Source organism: Hibiscus syriacus, unplaced genomic scaffold (genome assembly GCF_006381635.1).
Source record: "Hibiscus syriacus cultivar Baekdansim isolate YM2019G1 unplaced genomic scaffold, ASM638163v2 tig00110007_pilon, whole genome shotgun sequence".
NCBI classification, from domain to species: Eukaryota; Viridiplantae; Streptophyta; class Magnoliopsida; order Malvales; family Malvaceae; genus Hibiscus; species Hibiscus syriacus.
In genome coordinates, this window is record NW_024062559.1 from 3,423,824 (window position 1) to 3,444,565 (window position 20,742).

General features: G+C 34.1%; 1 pseudogene; it reads left to right on the forward strand.

Annotated features, from left to right (window-relative positions):
• Positions 1-8,302: 8,302 nt before the first annotated feature.
• On the forward strand, positions 8,303-20,062 carry LOC120212223 (annotated as a pseudogene).
• The last annotated feature ends 680 nt before the right edge of the window (positions 20,063-20,742 follow it).

A 20,742-nucleotide genomic window follows, 5' to 3' on the forward strand; every position in this document is an offset into this window, starting at 1 on the left:
GCATCGAAACTCTACGGAATCTCAAGTAAAGCGGTTAAATACGAATGACTCGTAACATCCATCATGAACCCCATAATAAGATTAAATTCTGATAGAGACATTAAAAAGTATGTTCCACATAATCAGAATATTACAACATCAGACGTTGGGGCAAAAAATTAAAAGTGGCATAGAATTCAAACACATGTTCATAAAACGTTCCACAGTTAATCATCAGATATAATTCCCAACCAATGGCAGCAAAGTATTTGTGAACAGACTCACGTAAATGCAATGTTTCTAGAGTACGAGTTAAAATATATTTAGCTAGATGAAAACGGCGATGTCTCACCAACTTAAAACATACCAGTTCGTTATTAGAGAATTGCAAATAGTCGTGCATCGTTTCCTCGTGGGGTACAGTGTAGGACCGACCCTGTCGGTTACACTCCAGGTTCTCGTAGGCTGGTGGTGGGCTGTCAGGTTCATCCACCGGGCTAGGTGGACGAGTTGGTGAAGCATCACGTGGAGGTTGCTGCCGTGAGCTTGATATTACAGGCGATGGGTCTGGAGGTGGAAAACCAGTAGTGAAGTCCTCTATAAAACCATAGATAGAGTGGTACATTAGCAAAGGTTAAATTGAAATAGGGCTAGAGTTTACCTCGGGGGTGTTATCCGAAGCCACCGAATGCATCGAGTATGACAGGAATACCGTACGTCTTGAGCGTGTTTATGTTTCTTCGGTTGACAGTGAGTGGAACGACGGCGATGGAGATCATGGAGGAAATGGACGGCGAGACGTGCTCGGCCTGGGACGGAAGGAGACGGTCGGTGAAAATACCGAGTGATACGGCGATATCGGAACATGGCCACGATTCTGAGTCGTTTAAACCGGGGGAGGTGGCGGGATGGAGTCGGAGTCACTCGATAACTCGAAGAATGCAGGCGCGTTTGAGCGGTGTCGTCTTCCTAGGACGATGGGCGGAGGGGGTTGGTGTTGTCGGGTTGGTTTCGTATGCGCACCATTGCGTATTAGAAAGGAACAAGAAGTGTGAAGATGATAGAACGATGAGAGTTTTGCGTTGGTGCCACCGGTGGTGAGCAGAAGGAGGGGCGATGGTTCGTGCTTTGGGGAGGGGTGATCAGTTATGGAGAAGATAAAGAGGAGAAGTTTGGTTTAATTGGGTTTAGTTTGGTAGTGTCATGCGTGGGAGGGGGTTTGAATTTGAGTCAAATGGGGATTTTGTTTGTTTGGGTGGATAAGGTGAGTTTGAAGTTGAAAAGTAAATTAATAGAGATGGGGGTTTGTTTTTTATGATAATAGGTGTTTTGAAAATTGAAAAAGTGTAGTGATAATAGGGATGGGGCCCATGGCATTGTAAGAAGAGGGAATTGGGGAGTGTGGGTGGCAGAAAGAAAACAAAAGGTGGGAAATTTGTTTTTGGGTTTTGTTAATGTGCGCCCAAGCCTCCCTTGGGTTTCGCTAACGTGCACCGTTAATGAAATGGTGCGCACAGGCTCCTCCTCCTTTTTTTTGTTCGATCGTGTATTGCACTGTAGGTTTCGAATTTGGCACTGTTCGAATGGAAATTTTACAATTCTTTGTCGTTTAAGTTTGAATAAAAATATTTGGTTCCTGCAAAATATGAATAGAAATTAAATTAAACATGCTTGAATAAATAAAAACAAAAAGTAAAAATAAAAATAAAAAATAAAGTAGAATTAAAAACAATGGGTTCCATCCCATGAAGCGCTTTTGTTTAATGTCGTTAGCTCGACGACATGTTTCAGACTACAGGTTCTTCCAAGTCGAGGTCTTCAATTAAGCAAACTTCTCTATTCGTATAATACGATTTAATCATGTGTCTATTTACTTTAAATCGAGTGCCCGAAATGTCTTCAATTTTGACTGCGCCATAAGAGAATATTTCAGTTACCGTATAAGGCCCGCTCCATTTTGATCGAAGTTTTCCTACAAAAAGTTTTAATTTTGAATTAAAAATAAGAACTTTTTGCCCGATAGAAAAAGATTTAGAAATAAATTTTCGATCATGGAATTCTTTTGTTCTGTCCTTGTATATTTTGGCGTTGTCGTAAGCATCTCTCCGGATTTCCTCAAGCTTTTGTATATATAATTTTTGCGATAAGGTTTTATTTGGCTAGCTTATCCTCTTATTTTTGGTTGGTTTTTGAATCATTGAGTATTATAGAGGCTTAAGGAAGAGTTAAATAAGATTAAAACTAAGAGATGGATGAAATATTTAAGATTTAGGAAAATGGGTGTTTGAATGATATGTTAAGATGTGAGTTTTTATTGATGTTTACTAGTATATTTGACTTGTCAAAGAAATAAATAAGAGATTAGAAGCATCGGATGGGTTTAAAAACATGTTAGAAAAAGTGGCATGATTCTTAGATTGAAATGTTCTTGTGAGATTTTTGATGTTTTAAGAAGATAAATGAAGGAAAGTTAGTAGGGATAAATAAAGAAGAGTTTAATAGTATTGTTGGGTATAAACATAAGGAAATTTGACCAAATTTGTGTAAGAATCGGGCTGAAAAATGGAAATTTTGGGTAAGGGTATCGGTACTATAGGCTTAAATGGGTAGAAATATGATGAACGGTATCGGTACTAATGCAATTAGTATCGATACTTATGGGGTATCGATACTAAAAGGAAAGTATCGATACTATGGATTCCAGAATGCCAAAATGGTATCGATACTGAATGGGAGTATCGGTACCATAGTATATAAGTATCGATACTAGGAGAAGAGTATTGATAGTATAGATCTAGAATGTAGAAATTGTATCGATACCTAAAGTAATTATCGGTACCACGGTATAGAAGTATTGATACCATGGTAGGGGTACCGATACTATTAAGCCAGAAATTTTAAGATATGTTGAGATTGTCATAGAAAATTTAATAATAGTACTTTTGAGTAATTGTTTAAGTATAAATGTTAGGAAATATAATAACATTTGATATTGTACGTGTCTTTGATGGATGCTTGAGTAGATTGAAATCAAGCTCCCGAGTCAAGCAAAACGAAAGGCAAAGGCAAAGTAGCTGAGTAATTAGATTTACATTTTGGATATAATAGCAAGGCAAGCCAGGTGAGTGTATTTATTATGTACTTATATGTTATGATAGTCATATATGCATGTTGTTTAATATATGTATTGTGATTACCAAATGACACAATTTGTGCAAAACTAAGAAATTCATAATGAGTTTATGAATTTTCGTATGGGCACTTTGTGTGCAAAACTACGAATTTCATAATAAGTTTATGAATTTTCATATGGTCACTTTGTGTGCAAAACTAAAAAATTCATAATAAGTTTATGAATTTCCATATGAGCACTTTGTGTGCAAAACTAAGAAATTCATAATAAGTTTATGAATTTATGTATAGGCACTTTCTGTGCAAAACAAAGAAAAGCATAATAAGTTTATGAATTTTCGTATGGACAATTTGTTTGCAAAACTAAGAAATTTATAATAGGTTTATGAATTTTCGTATGGGCAATGTGTATGCAAAACTAAGAAATTCATAATAAGTTTATGAATTTTTGTATGGGCACTTTGTATGCAAAACTAAGAAATTCATAATAAGTTAATGAATTTCTGTATAGGCACTGTGTGTGCAAAACTAAGAAATTCATTATAAGTTTATGAATTTCTGTATGGGCATTGTGTGTGCAAAACTAAGAAATTCATAATAAGTTTATGAATTTTCGTACTGGTAGTGGGTGGACAACCCAATTAAACTATAGTAAGTTTTGGAAATTACTATATTGGCACTACAAGTGTAATTATAGAGTGTATATTGAATTGAAAGAGTTAATAGATATTATAATTGCTATGATATACTCGTGTTTAGAGTTTTACTTATGATTATTTATGACTCACTAAGAAATTTCTTAGCTTGTGTTAATTTCACGAGTAGGTTATTATTCAAGCAAAGTAAGGAGATCATCTGACATCGAAAAGCAAGAGTTGCCTCATCAGTAACTATATGACATTCATTTCTACTTTTGATGTAATTAGTTGGCATGTATTAGACTTAGTAAAAATGCTCTGAAAAGTATTTGATTTACCATGATGTAAAATGATGAAATGTTTGAACATTACTTTTTATTTATCTACATAAGTTTAATGAATGTTTTAGTAACACTAAATTAAAATTATCTATAAAAAGAAACAAAATTTTACAAATATTCAAATAAGTAAATGTTTTTAAAGTGATGTGATATATGTATCTCGTGTACGGAAGTGTATACGAGAGATGGGTGTTACAATTACTCTAAACCTAGAAGGCCAAAATATCAAAAAGTAAAAAAATATATATTTAAAACATAAAACATAAATAAAATGAAAATTATTAAATCCCTAAACCCCTTCTCCTTCTATCGTGCATGGCAACATGAGTAAGGGAGTGGAGGCAGAGATAAAGAACAGAGAAAATGGGGTTTAGTTTTTTTATTTTTGTTAAAATTCATCCCTATTCTTCATTACCTTTTTAGGTTCTTAAACTTTTCTTGCTAGCTTGATTCCTACCAAAAATACCCAAAAATTACAAAGATGAATAGATGATTTATGAAGGTTTTTTTTCAAAATTTTTCATTTTTGAGTTCCAACTTACAGCAAAAGAAAAACAAGAAGCAAGATAAAATAATGAGGTACTTGAAATTATGAGCTCCTCAAAGTGAAGGATTTTTGTGTGATTTTGTTTGATTGAGTTTGGGTAGTGAAATTTGAGAGAAATTTTGAAGTTTGAAGTAAAAGATTTGAAATTTTAGTTGGGTTGGTTTTAGTTGATTTTGTTTTGAATGACTGAATCCTTGTTCTTGACTTGTATTGTACTGATTCAATTTTTTTAGTTGATTTTAGATTACTTTTTTCACTTGATTTCAGAATTTAGATTGTTTTTTCTTTTTTTATGGAAAGTAATCTGAATTTTACAGGGGACTATATTATTTATTTTCCTTTTGAATTGTTTGATTTATATATCAATTATGCATATATTTTTTTAAAGTTATTGTGTTGTTGTGTTGAGTGTTGACTTGGCGTAATGGGAATAACGGTCCATTATCGATATGATCAGTCATTACAAATTAAGTTGCGGCCGCTATTGATCGCTATAGATGTAATTTCGCTTCATGCTACGATTTTGGACAACAGCGGTATTAGACGGCAATGCGACCACGATATAATAGCCACTATTATGCGACACGACCGCTATTTAAATCCTTGTATATAGCCATTAATGCAATGAATGCAACAATCAATAAGCTTGGATTAACCTTATGACATCTCAAATGACTTTTTGTGATGTGATCCAATTCAACATCATGTTTACATTGGCTATTCCAACCTTCAAGGGAATAAACTTTCTATATTTATACATAATGATGCTTATTTCATATACTATAACATAGTTATATTCATATACATATATTACGTCTATAGCTATAATGATAATAACTTATTCATTACTATGTGAGGCATAAGTTATTATTATATACTATAGTACATATTTCTATCTTATACACATTATATAAGTTCATATACTTAACTTATTTCCTTATGTTATGTATGTAGGCACATTCGGCCACAACTTGGGAGCTATATTGGAGCTAAATGGAGCATGCAACAGCAAGGAAACTTACATGGGGACGTTTAGTAGAGCATAAGGAACCAATGGTGAAAAGTTATCCGGAGACCCGTGAGCTCATTACTGGATTGAGCTGAAGATTTGAGGTACAAGATGACTTCAATTCAGCTGGGGAGTTGCACCATCATCATCACCACGTATGTCACTTCAAATATGCCCTAAGTTAAAATTTGTGAAATCATACCTTTCCGTGAATAGTTATCACCTCAAGAGGTACCATTTCACAAGGAGATGCCATAATGTTCACCATGCAACAACTCACCTATGGCCAGCTCACCTCCAGCTCATTCACCTCTGAACTAGCTCAAACATGAAAGGTTACCTTTCCAAACATTGTGACCTTTCATGAATGATGCTGCCCATAAAGATGCCCTTTCACCAAGGAGCATGTTGGTGAAGAGATCACACCCATTGGAGGCCTAAATCATTAAAGGACATGATGCAGAGCTCCATGACTATTCGACCACACAAGATACCTTGCACATGAGAGCTTTGGCGCCAAGCATGAAGAGGCACATCATCATTCGGCCAAGGAGATGACTTTGGCACCAAGTTGAACCAACATGCACATTCGGCCAAGGGAGATGTCTCCCCACCCTTTATCGAAATATCAAGGCCCTTCATGAAGGGTTAGCCGAACCATCACCAAGCCAAGGGACTTGTCCTTTCATTTTGAAGCATTATGTACTTTCCTAAAGTCATATATATCCGAATCATTAAGAGACTATTCGGCCAAGCCCTCTCATTTCCTATAAATTAAGAGGCTTGCCTTCATTTTTAATCATCTCATCTCATATATTAAACAAACTCTTGTGAGTTAATTTCTCTTCAAAGTTCTTTGTGAACTTTATCGATTAAGCAAGTATAATTCATATACTTGTGGCGTCATACCTTCCATCTTGATTCCTAAATTCCTAGATTTATATCTAGTAGGTTGAAGACACTATCACCACCCCTCAAGTAAGTTTGTGAAGATCGGGACTGTGCTTTCTAGTATAGTTTCCTCTTTGGCGTGCTTTAGATACAACATCACCACCATCTCCATTTCAACATCAACACCATCAACATCATCCATCAAGACCATCATCATCCTCTTAATTCCACAACCATCTATCTCATTTCTTTATATTTCCATTATTTTTATTATTATCTATTTCTTAAGTCCATCATTAATATTATTTCTTTCTTATTTTTATTGCATCCCAAACTTATAATTCAAGGACATCAATACTTGTCAATCCTAGATCGGGACATAATAAGGCTAGCTTCTCACTTTAATCAAAGCGTGTAGATTCAGCCTACATCAAGCGGTATTCAGAGCATAGTTGGATTGACAACAAAAGTGTCATTGGCATACAAATAAAAAAAAAGAAAATCAAAAAGAATAGAAAGACTCGTACAATAATCAAAGGAGTTCAAAGACAAAAAGAAGAAAAAATCAGAATAAGAGAGGAATAAAAGAATTTCAAAAAAAAAAGCAAAGCCAAGGAAAGTTCTCTACCATTACAAGTACATCAAAGAGGCATATTTACACTAATAGAAGATAACCTTATTGTTTCTTGAGAAAGGTTGCAGTAAGTGTTTTTTCTTGAATTGTAAGTCACCTCTTCCTTTTCTATACTTTCATTTTTTTTCTTGTCTTCAACCTTTTCCTTCTTTTAAATACCTTGAATCCTTTCTTCTACCTTTTTGTTTCTTTTACTCCTTTCTACCCAAACCTATATGCAGCCGACGCACACAAGTAGAGAATTAACTTTTTCTAATCTTGAGTAAGTTCTTCAAAGGACTTATCAAGAGAAATCGAGTGGAAAAAGGCTAATTGAGAGAGTGAGATCAGAAGGGGAATTGTTAAAAGCCAAGATATATTCCCGAGAGTAAACACAAGTGTTGAGTGGAATGATCTTATCATTTCTTTAGAGTGAATTTGAGAGGCTTTGTGAGTGTGATGGTAAGGTTTACTTTTATTTTATTTGTTTACTAACCATGTGTCAAAGTCCTAAAGAAAATGCAGGTCAACCAAACTTACAAATGCAAGCATTGATTGGAGAAATGATGAGAATGTTTCGTGCAGAGTTTGATGCTCTTCATGACAAGATAGACCAAAGACAAGATCAACCCCACGATCAGAACAATGATACTCCTTGGAGGTAACAACCTCTTCCAGAAAATGATGCCCTAGACCATTAAGATGAAGAAGAACTAGCAATGTTACAAGGACCTAGGCGTGCCAATGTTGATGATAACATGAGCAACATAAAATCAAGATTCCTCAATTCCAAGGGAAAACTGATCCTGAAGCATATCTTGAATGGAAAGCAAGGTGGAACATGTATTTAGTTGCCACAACTATTCCAAACTCAAGAAAGTGAGATTGGCAGCCATGGAGTTTGTCGATTATGCTTTGATATGGTGGGATCAACTTACTATTACCAGAAGGAGGAATGGAGAAAGACCAATCTCGACATGGCTTGAAATGAAAGGTATCATGCGTAAACGTTTCATTCTTGTTCTTTATCACCGAGATTTGTTTCAGAAACTATAGAACCTTAAACAAGGCCAACGAAGTGTAGAGGATTATTATAAAGAGATGGAAGTGGCAATGATCCGAGTCAATATTGAGGAGGATCGTGAAGCAACCATGGCTAGATTTCTTTCAGGACTCAATCCAGAAATTGCCAATACCTTGGAGTTGTACCATTACATAGAGATTGATGAAATAATGCAAATGGCTATGAAGATAGAAAGGTAACTATGGAGAAGATCTATATCTCGCACTATCATGCCTACACCTTCAAGATGGAGTCCAAACAATTTGAAGAAATCTACCCCTACTCCTACCAAAGAGAAGGTCAAATCATCAAGTGCTCTACAACTCAACAAGGATAGCCGAGGAAAATAGACCCCTGAACGATCAAGAGATATTCGGTGATTTAAATGTCTTGGGAGGGGGCATGTCTCTACACAATGTCCTAATTGAAACACCGTGTTACTACTTGTAAATGATGACATTGAGTGTGACCATGAAGAAGAAGAAGAAGCACCCACTAAAGTCGAGGAAGAAGCAGAAATTGGGGCTCCCGTAAAAGGTGAAGCTTTAGTGGTTAAGAGAAGCCTGAGTACTCAAGTGGTAGAAGTCAATGTACAACATGAAAACATCTTTTATACCCGATTCCATGTGAATGAAAAGGTGTGTTTCATGATCATAGATGGTGGAAGTTGTACCAATGTGGCAAGTACCATCATGGTGGAGAAATTGGGATTGAAAACATTAAAGCATCCAAATCCCTACAAACTACAATGGCTCAATGAACGAGGAGAACTTAACGTCAATAAACAGGTGATGGTTCTTTTTTCAATTGGAAAGTACAAGGACGAGGTTATGTGCGATGTTGTTCCTATGCGTGCTAGCCATTTGCTCCTTGGAAGACCATGGCAATATGATAAGAGGATCATCCATGACTGTTTTACCAATCAATATTTGTTCAAACATGGAGGGAAGAAGATTATCCTTACACCTTTGACACCTAAGCAAGTCCAAATTGATCAAATCAAGATGAAACAAAGTGTTGAGGCCATGAGGAAAGGAAAATCGACATCAAGCAAGGAGGGAATTAGTCCAAAAACAAGTGCTTATACATCTAAGTGCTTGTTACAGGAATGCTTATTGTCGAGAAACAAGATTGATGATTTTTCTAACATTGAAACTGCAGAAATTTCCTTTGACTTGCAATATGTCCCAAGCAACACAACTTATCAATTTAGGAGGCTAAAGGACTGGACCTTTCATGAATCAAGAGTTGCGTCTAATGAAAGGCAAAGGGAGGCGATTCTTCATCCAAAGGGCGTGACTTATGAGGATTATAAGGACATCACCATTCCAAGAGTCATCACCTTTCATGATTCGATGCATACATCTCTTGAGGAACCAAGGGACATGACTTTTTAAATGATAAAAGACATAAACGTTCAAGGCAAAATTTCTTCAATAGACATGAACTTTGAACATTCATCTAACAGGGAGTACAATTTAACTTTAATTATGTTTGATCACATTTTTATTTATGAAAGTTTTCTTTCTTTTCAGACCATGTATTTTTCAAGCATTCATTCAAAGAACATAAACCTTTTTATAAAGGTACTCATTGAATGGAAAGACACTAGGAAAAGAAGACCTTTCGATTTGAGGACAAATCGATTAAAAGAAGGGTAGGATGATGTGATCCAATTCATCATCATGTTTACATTGGCTATTCCAACCTTTCAAGGGAAGAAACTTTCTATCTTTATACATAATGATGCTTATTTCATATACTATAACATAGTTATATTCATATACATATATTACATCTATAGCTATAATGATAATAACTTATTCATTATATGAGAGGCATAAGTTATTATTATATACTATAGTACACATTTCTATCTTATACACATTATATAAGTTCATATACTTAACTTATTTCCTTATGTTATGTATGTAGGCACATTCGGCCACAACTTGGGAGTTATATTGGAGCTAAATGGAACATGCAACAACAAGGAAACTTACATGGGGACGTTTAGAATAGCATAAGGAACTAATGGTGAAAAGTTATCCAGAGACATGTGCGCTCATAGCTGGATTGAGCTAAAGATTTGAGCTACAAGATGACTTCAAATCAGCTGTGGAGTTGCACCATCATCTTCGCCACTTAGGACACTTAAAATATGTCCTAAGTCAAAATTTGTGAAATCGTACCTTTTCGCGAATAGTTGCCACCTCAGGAGGTACCTTTTCACAAAGAGTTGCCATAATGTTCACCATGCTACAACTCACCTATGGCCAGCTCATCTCTAGCTCATTCACCTCTGAACTAGTTCAAATATGAAAGGTTGCCTTTCCAAACATTGCGACCTTTCATGAATGATGCTGCCCATAAAGATGCCCTTTCACCAAAGAGCATGTTGGTGAAGAGATCACACCAATTGGAGGCCTAAATCATCAAAGGACATGATGTAAAGCTCCATGACTATTCGGCCACACAACATGCCTTGCACATGAGAGCTTTGGCGCCAAGCATGATGAGGCACATCATCATTCGGCCAAGGAGATGACTTTGGCGCCAAGTTGAACCAACATGCACATTCGACCAAGGGAGATGTTTCCCCACCCTTTGTCGTAACATCAAGGCCCTTCATGAAGGGTTAGTCGAACCATCACCAAGCCAAGGGACTTCTCCTTTCATTTTGAAGCATTATGTACTTTCCTAAAGTCATGTATCTAGCCGAATCATTAGGAGACTATTCGGCCAAGCCCTCTCATTTCCTATAAATTGAGAGGCTTGCCTTCATTTGTAATCATCTCATCTCATATATTAAACAAACTCTTGTGAGTTAATTTCTCTTCAAAGTTCTTTGTGAACTTTATCGATTAAGCAAGTATAAGTCATATACTTGTGGTGTCATACCTTCCATCTTGATTCCTAAATTCCTGGATTTATATCTAGTGGGTTGAAGACACTATCACTACCCCTCAAGTAAGTTTGTGAAGATCGGGATTGTGCTTTCTAGCATAATTTCCTCTTTGGCGTGCTTGAGATACAACATCACCACTATCTCCATTTCAACATCAACATCATCCATAAAGACCATCATCATCCTCTTAATTCCGCAGCCATCTCTCATTTCTTTCTATTTCCATTACTTTTATTATTATATATTTCTTAAGTACATCATTAATATTATTTCTTTCTTATTTTTATTGCAGCTTAAACTTATAATTCAAGGACATCAATACTTGTCAATCCTAGATCGGGACACAATAAGGCTATCTACTCACTTCAATTAAAGCGTGTAGATTCAGCCTACATCATTTTGATATATATATATATATTACTTTTTTATTAGGGAAACCCTACCTAATATATCGATGGTGGTAGACATCTACCTTAGGGTGTGACCAAGTTAATTTAAGTAGCACCTATCTTAGTCTATATGACACGATTTTCATATATTGCATGCTTTTTTATTTCAATCACTCAAACATCATAATATATGAATAAAAATAAATAAATATCCAACCAAAAAGGTTTATGTGGTTCCGTACTAAAAAATAGAAAATTGTAAATAAGATTTACTAACTCATCCAAAATATATTTTAGGCCTTGAACCTCTTTACACATGTATCATACCATCAATAATCGTCATGAACATCACACGAACTTTATCATAATCTTTTTTATTTATTTTAAGTACAATAAAAAACATGAATATAAAATTTTCTTGAAAATCATTAATTCGTATAAATGGAATAAAATCTAAAAACTCTAAATTTTATTGTTTGGAATAAAACTTTCTTTTTTTCACAAACCATTATAATGTTGTTAAAAAGATATCATGTACTCTTTAATTAAACTATGATTTCAAACTTATAAATGCATCTACATCATGTATGAGTCACAGACTCAACAAATCATCTTTCGGTTTACTATTTCGAGAAGCGTCAGATCTTGATATATTAAAGTATGCAAGTCACACACATAATCTTACATTTACTTAAGGTTAAGGGTAAATATATTTTGAACGTCACAAGTGAACTTAATATTTAAACAGATTTAAGATCTTAACTCAACTCGGATCAATCCTAATGTGATATTAGTCTAGATCAACACATTTATATCTTTATTCGGGGGTAAACATGTCACAATAGTTAAGACAAGTTATCTCATTTGAACACTAGACAACGTAATAGTTCTTCTGAATGGTTTGATCAGTGTAATTCTATTAACTCGTGCATATTTATATTATCAGCTAATATAAATTATATTTTTGTATTATAATTAACCTTATAATATATTTCGTTAAAGTTAGGTAACCAATAAGCGGATATTAGCTTATCACTTTATCATTTTATATGTAATATCAACTTTTGAGAACAATGTGTACAACAAAAATAACATAAAGAAATTTATTTATTTTGTTTCAGTTTAAATAGGTTTAGTAATTACATAAATTACTTCACTTAAAACACTAAATTCTCGCATAATTATCATGCATGTACCCCTACGGGTGTGCTTAGATTATGTTTTATAGTTGAATTAAGGTTTTACTGGAATGCGGTTGATAGTGTGGACTCATGAATATAATTAAACTTAATAGGTGGCAATGAGTGAAGTTGTTTAATGAATCTTATCATAAAATTTTGCTTGAAATTATTCCTTATTAAAATTTATGCTAATGAATGTTTATTTGTGTCAACAAATGAGTAAGTCTTACAAGCATGAAAATGGTGTTTAGTAGATAAAATTTCACATTCAGTACCTATGATATTGATACTAAAAATTTGTATTTATTTCTAAAAAATAGGGGTGAATAAAATCTATTTAACTATTTTTAAAATTAATTAATTCACATTATTTGGTCTTTCGAATAAATTAAAATAAATAATTTAGTTTTTAAAATTTAAATCAGAATAAATTAAAAATAAGTTGGTATAATTACCCTTTTGAATACCACAATAATTTCAAAACAAGTATTTTTTAAATAAATCACATTGAAAATTCAGAAAGTTTATACAAAAATTCAAAACATTATATAAATTTCTCAAAAACGTTAAATTTTAATGATTTTAATTATTTTCTTCAAAATGGTATATTATAAAAATTAAATTTCCTCTTAAACTATAGACTTGATACTTTAAACAAGTAAATTACTAAATTAAATTTATCAAATTAGAGTATCTTGAATTTTTTTTCTTATTTTATATAATTCTGGAATGATGAGTGAATTAAAGATATGGGGCCGCTTCAACTCCATCATTCCCTGCCTTTAACTTGAGTTTTTCGTCTTCTACATCAGCTGTGAGTTCTTTAACTGGATTTGGTGTGACAAATGCAGCCACTACGTTAGAGAGTTCTGGTTCTTTCTCTGGCTTTTCTTTATCAACAAAACCTTCTACTCCTGCTTCATCCTCACAAGCACAACCCACTGCCTCTGCTCCTTTATTCAGTGAGTCTTCCTATATACTGTAATATTCTTGGCTTCTTTGTTCCCTTTAATGCTTGTCATCTTTTTTTTTTGTGTGTGTGTATATATATTATATTTTTCCTTATAATAATTATTAAGTTATTCCTCTATATTTTCTTTTCATCCCTTAACCAGCTGCTTCATAGAATTCTAAAGGGCCTAGATCAAGTAATGGTGAGTTAAAGTTCTTATGCAAATGTGAATTCTGATCCTGCAGGTCTCAGTGCTTCCAGTTTTGCTGCTTCAACTACAACAACTACTACTGCCCAAACATCATCAGTATTCGTTGCTTCAAGCAGTGGGTATGTTTAGGTTTCTTTTTGGTGGATGTATATTTTTTTCCCTTTTCTGGTATTCATTTAACCCAGTGTTGTCAAGGTGCGCCCCTAGGCTTGCCTGCACTTTGGCATTATTCAACAAAAGTGTCACAGACCCTTTCAGGCCAGGTACATTTGATCAGGCGCACGCTTACTGTACCTTGGCATGCTTTTTTTTTTTTTTTTTTGTAAGGCGATAGGCATAAAACCTGTTCGATTGATTTTCTCTTTAATTTATTTTATTTTTCACTTTATCTTTCTTTTGATATATCTATACTAGCAAGGAGATGATAATATCAAACTCTATACTTTGTAATATTTGATCATTCAACATCAAACATTGACCATAAGGAAATCATGCATACTGACCAATAAAAAAATTGCATGTTTTCTTGATAAACTAGACTCTAGTTTTGGTTTATTATTTATCTTAAGCTTTATATATAGAAAGATATATATTGATATATGTTCTTATATTACAAAAACTCATCTATATGCATGTTGTGCTTTACTTCACTCAGGATAGCACTTTTTTCCCCTCCTGCCTGAGGCAACGTAAGGGTTTAAGCACCTAGATTGCACCTTGAGCCTAGATAGGCTAGATTGCACCTTGCGCCCTTAGTGACATTGCTTAAACCGTATCCCCCTTTTGTCAATATTAAATTCTAGCTTTGTCTTTGAAACTTTATTGAGAAAAATATTTTATGGGATATTACACCATCATTTCTCCCTTCCTTAGCTTTCCCTAATTTTTCCTTGACATCACTTTTTGTTTTCAATTTTTCTTGTCTCAAATTGTTTATTGGAACAAAGATGAGGGCTTTGGAATTGAATTTTGGGTGCCTAAGTCAGGATTATAGATAGGGCTGGAACTCATCATATTTTACGCTTGAACTTGCATTTGGTGGAACTCATGAGAGATGATTGTTATTGTTACTAGTTTGGTGGGTGCTATTTAAAAATGATCTGATTTTTAGAGGGTCTAGTGCCTGTAATAATTGTAGTGTCTTTTAATGTTTTAAACTATGAAACTGTTCCTTTTTTACCCTCTACATTTTTATGGGGTTGCATCCTTGTGTTTATTACTAAATTTGCTGAATATTTCTTTTCTAAAAGTGGTGTTTTCTTCTATATTCTTTAAATTAAATAAAAATATTCTGATTTTCTTATCGAATCATTGAAATAGTTTTTGATGTAACTTCTGTATGGTATCTCCACTTTTGTTACTTTTCTTATAGGACGACTTCAAGTGCCACTGCTGCAGTATCTACCACCCCTAAGTTACCTTCTGAGATAACAGGTAAAACAGTGGAGGAGGTAATTTTTTTATATTTTAATTTATATTTTGTAATGTTAAATCATTCTTTTCATTTCTTTTTAATGTTTTCTCCTAATATTTCATGCTATGAGCAATTATCTAATCGTACTAGTTGAAAAGGTTAGGTTATCTTTGTGTAGAAACACTGCTTTAGTTTTTGGATAAACCAAAGCAAAACAAAGAGGAAAAATGGTAAATTAATATTCATAATGTACCTGGAAGAATAAAGAATTCAACATATGGGACTGGATGTACGTGATACATATCTCAAGCACTTGCAACAACAAAGCATATTTTATCTGCCACTTTCAAACCTTACCATCTTCATTCTCAAGTGTTCCTCAAACTTCACTTTGGAGGAAGAAATATGAACAATATCTTTTTAGTGGATTCAAGATGTATATTTCATTTCGTCCTCATCTACATTCTAATTTATGGTTGTCATTGAGATGATGAGACTTTCTTTTGCGGGCTGCAGATCATCAAGGAATGGAATGTTGAACTTCAAGAACATACTGGGAAATTTCGAAAACAGGCCAGTGCAATAGCTGGGTGTTAGAGTGTTATTAGTTTGTTATGGTTTGTTATTAGCTTGTTATTAGTTTGTTATGTTGGTTACTTGGGCTATATAAGCTGAGTATTTTCCCACTGTTAATAAAAAGCTTATTTTGTCGTCTCTCCCTCTTACTGTCTACTTTCTCATTTGCTAACGCAACTCAGCCTTTCACTCTCAGCTTTCATGGCTGCATTCTCACATGGTATCATTCGCTAAAAGATCCTGGCGTCGTTTTCTCTTCTGTCGTTGCGCACGATTGAGTTCCTTTACTGTTATTTCCGATCTCCCATTTGTCCTTGTGATTAATCTTGAGATTCCTGCAAAACCGAACTATAGTTTGGTCCTCTACTATGCTGCTGAACGGCCTGTGAATAACGATTCTTTGCTGGAAAAGTTTTTTGATGGAACGGATGCATTTCGTGATTCAATATTTAAACTGATACCAAGCATTGTTGAGGGGTATTGGATGGTCAAGCATGCAGTTGGAACAAAAGCCTGGCTACTTGGGAAAGCTATTTCGTGCAAATATTTCAGGCAAGACAATTTCCTGGAGATTGACGTGGACATTGGATCATCATCAGTAGCAAGAAGTGTTATTGGCCTTGTCCTTGGATATGTCACAAGCTTAGTAGTAGATCTTGCAATACTAATAGAGGCAAACGAAGTGGCAAAACTGTCAGAGTACATTCTAGGTAGTGTTCGACTGAATCGTGTGAGGACAAATTCTTTGTAAGTTGATGTGGAATGCTGGATATTGATACAACATTGCTTTGTTCAGCTATTGACATTTTGGTTTTTACATTCACTGTTATTTCTTCTCCAAAGTTTGACATGGAACTTTGAGGCTTAACAACCAAGTTACCATTGAAGAAAATCTCTGGGGAGGGTTAACAGTTTAACAACCATGCCTTCATTTACCAGACAAAATAGGATGTTTTCTTGCCCAAAAGAGGCTTCAGATTGCATTCGGGAGTTCGTAGCTTAACCGTCTTGCTTCCAACAAAAAGAAAGTCCCAATAAGTGAAGAGGAAGAACAGTGAAGATGAAAAATAACTCTTGAAAAGAAGAAGAAGAAGAAAAGCCGAGGAAAGTTGAAGAAAGAAGATGTTTTTAGGTGAAAGAGAATTTGTCTGGTAAATTGTTCATCAAGACGGCAAAACGGTTGAATTCCAGCTTATTAAGTTTGCATTCTTTGTTTGATCAACTCTCTAGTAGCAAGTTCATTTTGAAGAAAATTAAAAGGTTGAAAATTAGAGTGAATGTTAGAGTGTTATTAGTTTGTTATGGTTTGTTATTAGCCTATTATTAGTTTGTTATGTTGGTTACTTGGGCTATATAAGCCATACTTTTGTATTAGATTGTAAGCTGAGTATTTTCCCACTGTTAATAAATAGCTTATTTTGTCGTCTCTCCCTCTTATCGTCTCCTTCCTCATTTGCTAACTCAACTCAGCCTTCCATCACTCTCAGCTTTCATGGCTGCATTCTCACACTAAGTGGGACAGGCCAATCTTGCGGAATCGTGATGTTCTTCTTAGGCTTGAGGTACTACTATATTTTATTGTGAGGTAGCTTTCCTGTTGGTGTCATTTTAATGCTTTATCAACAAGGCATTTATATAGGAGTCTAACAAGGTTTCTATATTCTCCTATTTTCTGAAATTTATTTTGTAATATGTTTTTGTATATTTCTCTTCTAATTCTAAACATTAATTCAGATAGAAGTGCGAAAAGTGGTTGAGACCCAAGCTAGCCTGGAGCGACAACTGGAGTTAATTGAGACTCATCAAAAAGAGGTATTTCAATGGTTTTTTGCTTGTATACATTTTGCTAACTTTTAAACTCAGCACTAAGGGTACATGACATTTTGGCTGTCTTTTTGAGACATTTTTGACTTTTACTAATGCCGTTCTGTTGTAGGAATCTCTACATCGCTACCAAAATTTATGTTGCTGAAACTCTGGATGAAACTGTTCACTTGCTTTGGTTTGCAATGCTGTCCTAGTTCTAAGAGGATTTGTTTGTCATGACTCATTAATGATTTTGCGATTATTATTTTGCTTTCTTTTGCTACTTTTATGTTTTGATCAATAAGATAGCTAAGTTTTAATGACTGCTGAAGCTTTATGCTTAATTTCGCATGTGAGTGTAGCATCTTCACTGACCTACTTTATCAGTCAATTCTGTGTAATTTTGTTTTGTCTAATATGCTTAAACTTTTCATAAATAAGATTGCAGTGTATATTCAACTCAGTACCATTAGCTTTTATCAGTCAAAAGAAAGTTGCGGGAACATTTTATTGCATGATGGTAAATGTTGAAGGCCTACACCCATGATTGTCTTCACATTCTAGGTGTTACTTGAGAGTTAAGTTCACCTGTTTCTAGTGAAAGTTTCCTCAATGTTCAAATGCACAAACATAATTTTTTCTGTCCAACTAAATATAGAAGAAGAAAAGTATTTCATGTTCCTTGTGTTCATAGTGTTTCTGCGAAAATCATGGATGATCATAATATAAAATTTTAGACATGCCCTGTATAATTTTTGTATTAGCAATTGCTTGCCTCCTTAATATGATATTTGGATTGTTCATTACTTAAATGTGTAACGTGGTAAAGTCAACCATTTTAAAAAGAGTGAATATCATGTATGCCTGTCCTCCCTAGGTTGATAAGGCTTTGGAAAGTATGGAAGAAGCAGAACGTATCTATAAGGATGAGCGTGGTTTGCTTCTTGATGATGAAACTGCGTCAACAATGGATGCAATGTGAGAACTAGCTTGTTTTATGTTTTAACTTCTGTCCACTTTGCAATCTTATCCCATGCTTGGTCTTGTGTTCAACTCAGCTTTGTTTTACATGTATCGGTCGGGAGTTTATTCTTTCATCTTCATTCCAGGTTTGAGCAGGCTGAAAATGTAGAGACGGAATTGGAGCATATGACAGAACAGATCAAGTCTATTATCAATACTGTAAACTCTAGTCAGGTAACTATCCTGTGTGTTATGATCAGACTTGCTCTAAGTAGCTTTGACAACATAAGCAGAAATGACAACTGGCTTCAAATATGTTTAGGGTGGGGAACTCGAGGCACTTGATGGAAATACTCCCCGAGATGTGGTGGTCAAAATCTTGAATAATCAACTAACATCTTTAGTGTGGATCGATGAGAAGGTTAGTAATATTTTCTCTGGCCTCCATTAGTCTCCTCAATTATGTGTGTTGGGTAATGCAGTTGTTAGGTTTGTAATTTGTGAAAAGCAGCGATGTACATCGTATAAATTAGTGAACAGTTGGGTGGAAAAGTGCGGAATGCATATTTTATTCCCCGTTTGTAGGAGTGAGCAAAATTAGACTCAAAAAATTTGTTTTTTCGAACTCAATTTGAAAAACGAATCGAATTGAGTTAGAGTTGTAATTTCATGTACTCGATTCGAAAAAATTTCAAGTTCAAATCGAGTTGTAAAATACAACTCAAATAACTCGAATAACTTAAATTTTAGTTGTTATAGGATTGATTTTTAATTTAAGTTCCTCGACTCTGTGTGATATATATGAAAAAAATATGAAAAAATATATATTTATTGTATATGATTATAAAAAATTATTATTATAATAAAGTAATATCATAATATTATAAAATATTTATAATTAAATTTAAACGGAAACTCAAAAATTCGACTCGACTCAACTCAAATTTTATAAACTTGACTTGAATCGAAAAAATTTCAAGTTTTTAAATAAGACTTGTCAACTCGAATAACTCGAAATTTTTTGACTCGACTCAATCGAATGCTCACCCTTACCTATTTACCATCATCAAAATCATACAGTAGCCAAAATTTTGATAGGAGTTGATGGTTTTCAGAAGCAAGAGCCTTGACTCATGTTAACTCATTAATGTGTATGTCAGGCTGAGGAATTTTCTGCTCGTATTCGAAAGCTTGCTACACAGGGTAATGCGGCAGATGGAGAATTAACGGCTACACCAAAATTTTGGATGTCCTGATCCTTAAGTTTGAAGGCTGCCCTGAAGTTGCTGTTGAGTTTAGAAACTTAAGAGGTAAGATGACTAATTTTTCCCATTTTTCGGCATCAGGTGGATGATGTAGAAGACGTTTGTGTAACAATTTCAGACTTGGTCTAATGATTGTTACAATAAAGACAAAAATTTGGGGTTCAAGACCTGAATTTCGCTCTTATACAGCTTATCATTTATTAATTTAACTATTCAGCTTCCTTGTGGATGATGCCCAACTATTTAACTCTCGCCCTTATATATATACACACGCGCACGTATACGCACGCTCGCACGTATACACACTTCCATTTAACATAAAGTAGTTTTACATAATATATGACCTTTTGAACAATACCTATTTTAGCAATCTGATTTTTATGTTTCATGACGTTGATTATGAATGTCGAGTTTTAGTTGATATAAAAATTAGGGTAAATTACACAAATGGTCCATTGATTTTAGGATGTTTGTTGAGTCTTTCGACTATTAAAAGTTATAAAATGATCATCTGATTATTTATATGTTCATCTTCTTTTTTGTTAAAAGATTGATGACATTTTAAGTTAGACATTAACTTATTGATTGAGATATAATTAAATCAGATCTCATAATCTCAAACGACTATCATTTATCAGTCAATATGTTAATGTCTAGTTCAAATTATTGTTAATTTTTTATGAAAAAAGACGAGTTTGAAACATAATGAAAAATCGGGTGATTATTTTGTAACTTTTAATAGTTGAGGAATTTAACAAAATAATTCCTTATGGTTGGGTGATTATTTTATATCTTTTAATAATTGATGACTCTAATATCATATATAGTCAGAGGATTATTTATGTACTTTACCTTTATATATTT